General features: G+C 40.8%; 1 protein-coding gene across 2 annotated transcripts in view; it reads left to right on the top strand.

Annotated features, from left to right (window-relative positions):
• Positions 1-7,013, top strand: part of Ncoa3 (nuclear receptor coactivator 3) — an 88,451-nt gene that overhangs the window by 43,098 nt on the left and 38,340 nt on the right. The window contains exon 2 of one of the 2 annotated variants that reach the window (XM_013352190.2): positions 581-661. The gene's annotated coding sequence lies outside the window, so the exon portion shown is untranslated. Of the gene's footprint in view, positions 1-580; positions 662-3,702; positions 3,721-7,013 lie in introns of those variants that run through there. The other variant, XM_026787230.1, reaches the window with a different exon arrangement.

Here is a 7,013-nt window from a genome sequence, read left to right as displayed (position 1 = left end):
TTCCCTAAAGGCTGTTTTGGGAAACCAAGGCTGTTACTTTCATTGTATTTTTCAGGTTGCCTTGCCCAGGACTACACATATTTATAAAGCATTAAGTGACTAGTAAATGGTTTGAAGTTAGATTGATCCTTTCTCATGGGCATTGGTGTAGGTGGTGGTGCCCTGCAGAAACCCCGCTGTCATCTATGACCATCACATTGTGAATGCTGTGCTTAACTTTTTTTTTAAAAAAATAAAAATTGCAAGTTTTTTTTTCTTTCTTTCGAGACAGGGTTTCTTTGTAGCTTTGAAGCCTGTCCTGAAACTAGCTCTTGTAGACCATGCTGGCTTTGAACTCACAGAGATCCACTTGCCTCTGCCTCCCAAGAGCTAGGATTAAAGGCGTGCGCCACCACCGCCCAGCTAAAAATTACAAGTATTGATCTGGTCAAAAAGGCATCTGATTCCCAGAGGAGCCATCATGTAATGGCTTTCTCATGCTGAAGGGAGAGTTGGGAGTAATAATAATAACAATAATGATAATAATAATGCTTAATTTGAAGAAAAGACAATAAAATTCACACACCCCTTTTGTCCTTAGGATCAAAAGATTTGTTGAACAACGGGCTCAGAGATCGGTAAAAGTAAGCTCCTACCTGAACCTCACTGACCGGGCTGCCAGGTAGGTAATTCGTGCACTTTCCTTGACTTGATTGCTGTAATTTTCTTTTTTACTTGAATTGCCCGAAGGCTTTGCCTTTTGCTTTGTGTCTTTAACTTGCTTTGTGCTTAATGTGCTTCTTTCAATGATGGTTCAGCAAGTGGACTTGGTTGAACAAACACATAGGTGTACGTTTGTCTATAGTATACCGACAAACATACTCTGTGGGGACAGGAGGGAAAGCAGCCCTTCCTGCCTCTGTGTGTGAATATTCTAAGGTTTTTGGTTAAAATTGGAATCTGCCTGGAGTGGGTGGTGGAACATGCTTTAGTCCCTGCAGAGGCAGGCCAGCCAGGGCTACAAGGTGAACCCTGTCTAAAAAGCAAATTGGAATCAGCCGCCACTCATGTTTGCTATTTCCCCCAGATCACTTGTGCAGACAGATGACATTTTATCTAGCTCCATTCTTAACCTTTAATATTACATCATAATAGTAAAATAAAATCGAAAAAGCTGCTGGATCGCTTAGAAAGCAGTTCACTTTGCCCAGCTAAGTGTGTATTATCCTGCCAGTTCTTGCTTAGTCTTGAAATCTGTCTGGGTATTTGAATCCCACCCTCCTTGAATATGTTACTAAACAGGCTTTATCTAGTTTGCTATTTTCCTGTCCTTTTGTCTCACTTTCTAAGTTTAGCCTTCTCTAGGTCAAGAGCTGTAACTTTCACCTGCCGGTGTCCCCTTGCTGCTTCCTTATCTGCTGTTTCTATGCGTTTGTAATTTTGATGCAAGATTTTCTTATGTTCCTTTTCCTGTTTACAGAGAAAAAGGGACAGTGCCTGGGGTACTGCTCAGCTTACAGCCTCCTGCTGAGAATGCTCAAAGCTTCACGTGTTAAGCCACCAGTCTAAACGCCCAATTAGTTAGGCACCTATCCTGATTTCCGTTTGTATTGTTTATACTTACGAATTAATCCAGAGCTTGTAGGCACCCTCCTCGCTTTCCTGCTTTATGGTTCTTTGGCCTATTGGATGGTGCCACCTACAGTCAGGACAGTCCTTTACCCTGTCCTTCACTGTTCACTTGCCAGCTCTGCAAGAGAGTTCACAGATGTACCCACAAGGGCTCATGAAAACCCTAGGCACTGGTGGCTCAGTCCAATCAAGCTGCCAGTCAAGATGAACCCTCTCAATGTAGTAGATGCAGAGGCACAGTGTAGATGGAGTAGATTTTAGTTGTCTTTTTATGTAACACTTAACTAAAATTCTCATTCTAAAAGTTCTCCGGATGGATTGGTGAGATGGCTCAGCTGGTAAAGGCACCTGCTGCCAAGCCTGACAACCTGAATTTAATCTGAGAGCCGTATGTTGGGGGAGATGTCCCCAAGTTGTCCTTTACCTACACATATATTATGTTCCCTTTCTCCATGCAAAATATCATTAAAAGAGCTGGGCAGTGGTGGTGCATGTCTTTAATCCCAGTACTCGGGAGGCAGAGGCAGGCGGCTCTCTGTGAGTTCGAGGCCAGCCTGGTCTGCAAGAGATAGGCTTCAAAACTACAGAGAAATCCTGTCTCAAAAAACAAAACAAAAAAAAAAATTTAAAAGGTCTCCTGGTTATAGTGAATCAATTTGAACAAAATATCACTGGCAGAGGAATGACTGCTAGGCTGTATTTACCCCTGTCCTTCATTTTAATTTGAGAAACATTGCTTTGATTATATGCTATCTTATTAAATACAAGCCCTAGTTATGGGAACTTAGAAAGGATGCTGCCTTAAAGCCAAACAGCTTAACTGACTGTTTTCAGTCTTATTTTCTTTTGGGGGTGTATGGATCATTAATCTTGCCAGTTGCCTGCCTAGAGAGAGTGACTCTCAGCATAAAGCCAGGAAGCACAGATGGGCAGTTTGTGGGACAGGACTGTGGTCTTTCATAAGTTCTCATAACGATCAATTTGTACACTTTACAGCTCTCGGGTTCTTTCCAACTCTAAGTTTTTGTGGTTGACAGATCTGGTTCTTCATGTAGAGACTCTTATCTACTTAATGTTTCTCCCCACTCATTAAAGTACAAGATTGCTAGTGAGAGTAACATTCTCAGTATGTAGCTCAGCCTGGAGAGGATGATAGGGCCTCACTCTGTAGCCCAGGCTGGCTTTGAACTCAATGATGCTCTTCCTACAACCCTTTGAGCACTGTTCTTGTGCACACACAGTGCTGAATGCTAATATTCCCCTTTAAAGGAGATATTTGTGGGGGGTAAGTTAATACTGGATTGTTCGTGATTTAGCATATGCCTGTAACCCCAGCATCAGGAGAATGAGCCCGGTCAGTTCCATGGTGAGTTCCAGGACAGCCTGGAACCACAGACCTTATATACAAAAGCCAGACCTAAACACCTCCCACTCTGAGCCTGAGCAAATGAAGAGTACAGTCTTTGGTTTGCTATTGGTGACCCTCTAAGGTGGTAGAATGAAGTTTTAGTAGGTGTGGTCAGGATTATTACTGGGGCTCTTGGGCCTCTCCTCCAAGCTAGCAAAAGTTTTTTTTTTTTTTTTTAATTTTTTTGAGATAGGATTTCTCTATGTAGCCCTGGCTGTCCTGGAACTTGTCGTGTAGACCAGGCTCGCCTAAAACTCAGAGCTCTGCCTGCCTTTGCCTCCCGAGTGCTGGGGTTAAAGGCATGCACAACCACTGCCGAGCCCCAAGAAAGTTGTGTTTGTTTTTTTTTTTAAACAGACTATAATTTTTTTTAGTCATATCTATTCTCCTCCACAATCTTCTGCCTCCCCCCTCATATTTTTTCTCTCTCTTAAAAAGAAAACCAGACCAAAGACAACCCAGCTGGTACTAATGATAGTTACTGATTGGCATTAAGTGGCTTGTTTACTCTTCCTCACAGAGGGCATTCTGTGAGGAAGAGTGAAATTCCTGATATTGTGCCTCAGGCGTCCAGTTCTTTTCCTGTGTTGTGTTGATGTGGTGCTGAACTTCACCAGTGTTACTGAGTTTGTTCTCTCTCTGTTACAGCTCTTCTTCCTTCTAGCCCACTGTTCTGTAGGATGAAACGGGAGTAATAAATAGTATGTATGTATCTGACCATGTCAGATGAACTGTTTTAAAATTCAAGACACTAATGAGCATTATTTTGTGTGTTGTATGATCTGATTTATTTAATGTGTTTGGGTGTTTGCCTGCTTGTATGTCTATGCACCACATGCATGCAGTGCCTGCAGAGTCCGGAGGAGGGCATCAGAACTCATGGATCTGGAATTACAGATAATTGTGAGCTATCATGTGGGTGCTGGGAATCAGACACAAGAGTAGCCACTGCTAAGCCACCTCTCCAACTCCTTGTTTAGCTTTAAATACTACTACTACTACTACTACTACTACTACTACTAATAATAATAATAATAATAAATTGGTCGAATATACTTCCCTTTTAAATTTAATGATGGCTTATGAGATTGTATTCTGCATAATTAAATTTTGTAACATTATATCTTTTTTGGCATGGCTTCATTAGAATTTATATATTCAATATTTTGAATATAATGTAGCGTTTGGGCCAAGATGATGGTTCAGATGACAGGCTAACTGCATGAGCCTGATAACCTGAGTGTCATTTCCATAACACAGCCCCACCCCTGAAAAGCCAGGTGCAGTGGCCTCCATCTGTAGTTCAGAACTCATAAGCTGAGATGAGAGGTGGAGACAGGAGAAGCTCCCTGAAGCTCCAGGGCAGCTAGATGTAGAAGCAGAAGACACTGCCTTAACTAAGTGGGTGCTATGTTGTGCTATGGCACACACTGGCATGTACATCAACCCCTTACCCTCAAATAAATTTAATAATAGCAGCTCACTTTATTGTAACTATCTTTAAGCTTTTTTTTTTTTTTTTTAATCTTTAAGCTTTTTGAGATGCAGTTTTGGCTCTGATACCCTGGCTAATCTGGTACTTGTCTGTGGTTCAGACTGATGTCTTGCACAGTCAACTTCTGCCTGAGTTTCCCAAGTGCTGGGAGTATAAGTGTACACTGCTATGGCTTACTGAACAGAGATCACATACTGTACAAGATGCTTTAAACAAACAACTCTTGACAGGAATTTTCCATTACTGAAGTCAGACCTGCAGTTGAAGTAGTTTTCTATAAGTACGGCACTCTTGGAATGTGTAATGAATACTTTAGAATTCATTTGCATATATATATATTTTTGATACAGGATCTTTCTATAATAGCCCAGATTGTCCCCAAACTCCATGTTTTTATCTGTGTATTCAGTGTGGCACCTCTCTTGACATGCAAATTTATCTTTTTTTAAGACTTATTTATTTTATGATTATGAATGTTTTGCCTACGTGTGTATGTGTGCCACATGTGTGGTCTGTTGGCTCCCCCGGAACTGGGCTTACAGATGAATGTGAGCTACCGTGTGGCTGCTGGGAAATGAACCTGGGTCCTCGGCAAGAGAACAAGTGCTTTCAAGCATTGAACATCTTCTCTTCAGCCCTGAACTCATCTTTGGTTAGTTAATACAGTCACTGTTGTTGTTGTTTTTTTTTTTAACCTGCAGAATTGGATAAAATTTTTGTTTTTGTTCATGAAAAAGTTTTATTTAACATAGACAATTACACAAAAAAATTGGATCAAAGACACAGGTTGTAGCTTAGATGATAGAGTGCTTGCCTGGCGTGTATTCATGGGGCTCTTGAGTTCAACACACACACACACAAAACATACAAAAATACAAAATAAGCCTTCAGGTCAGTGATAATATACTTCTTATAGTACCTAATTTTGAAAATTAGGAAATGTAATTGGTCTAAATCCCAGCCTAACAATTTGCAGAATAAACTAATGAAAATAGTCTTATAAGTGGTTGTAGCTTGTAGGGGCCACACTTGTAATTATTTTCCTAGCATTTTTCATTTCTAAATCTATTTGTAAAAGAACATTAGTCTGGGTGTGGCTGAACACTCTGCTAATCCCACACTTAGGTGGTAAAGGCAAGTAGCTCTCTATGAGGCTAGTCTGCTCTACATAGCAAGCTCCAGGCTAGTCAGTGGTACACAGACCCTGTCTCAAAAGGCAAAACAAAGGTACAGAGCTATTTAGAAGTTGATATTGAAAACCTACACGTCTGACCTTGGGTAGAATTTGCTGTATGTAATCAGTGTCTGCAGCTGGTGGATTCCAAATTGCCTCTTCTAGGTCTTTGCTTTGTGAAATAGTATGCATCAGACAGGAGTGCATGGCAGCTGATATTGAGCAAGGCTAACATCTTATTTGTTTTCACATTTTCAAGCAACTTTAAAGCTTTTCATGTGCACACATGCTTAAGATGTGTTTCTAAGCTTCAAATAAAATGCATTACTTATCATTAATACGAGAAACTAAACATTTTAGTGGGTTTTGTGTATTAAATACATTGCGAGTACGCAAGCATCGAAAGTGAGTAGTGCAGGATGTTTGGTTCATTTCTGTGAGAGCTTCTGTTTGGCCTAGCTTTAAAACCATTAGAGGAAAAATACAGCATCTTCACATTGTGGTCTTGCAATGTCACCTGTGAGCCAGCCTTCTTTAATTTCCTTCTCTGAAATGTGACCAGAATGTAGAAGAGGGAATTAGAGGAATAAAGCCCTGCAGATAACCGTGGAAAAGTGTTCTGAAAGATGACATGAGTAGAACTGAAATAATTTTTAATTTTGTTGCTTAGCTTTTTAAAATTTGATTGTGGTGATAGCTAAAAGGGGTTTTAGAATAAAGCACAGACCATCGTGTGTTGGTAAGCTCGTCAAAGAAAGAAGTGCTTTCTGTGGTGGGCACAGGCCTCAGGTACCAGGACCCATCAGAGTCCCGGCCCCATCGGTGTGCAGATCACACTGGCTTGCTGCAAGAGCATGCTCAGACTGCAGAAGACACAGTGGCCCCATCCAGATGTAGTTCTACTGTCTTTGCATTTCTAGACACGACTCTGCCTGCAGGCTTCCCTTCCTTCCCAGGACCTAAGAAGCAAAGATTAATTATTTTTGTATATATGAGTTTTTATTTGGGTTTTTGATAAGTTGTTAAAGAAATGTAAGAATCCCTAGTCTCTTGGTATTAATAATGAAACCATCTTAAAAGGATGCTGTATAGCGAAAGACACTTATGGTTTAGTCAGGTTAAGTTGCCAGTATCTTTGCTCTGATTTAAAAAAAAAAATTATTTCAATTGATTTTTTTATTTTTTAGTCAGGATCTCTCTATTTAGCCCTGGTTGTCTTCTACTCACTGTATAGACCAGGCTGGCCTTGAACTCACAAAGATCCACCTGCCTCTGCCTCCCCAGTGCTGAGCTTGCACCACCATGCTTAGCTTGCTTGCTTGCTT

The sequence above is a fragment of the Microtus ochrogaster genome, linkage group LG8 (genome assembly GCF_000317375.1).
Source record: "Microtus ochrogaster isolate Prairie Vole_2 linkage group LG8, MicOch1.0, whole genome shotgun sequence".
Lineage (NCBI taxonomy): Eukaryota > Metazoa > Chordata > Mammalia > Rodentia > Cricetidae > Microtus > Microtus ochrogaster.
The sequence above is the reverse complement of the archived record's forward strand: the minus strand, read 5'-3'. Positions and strand labels throughout refer to the sequence as shown.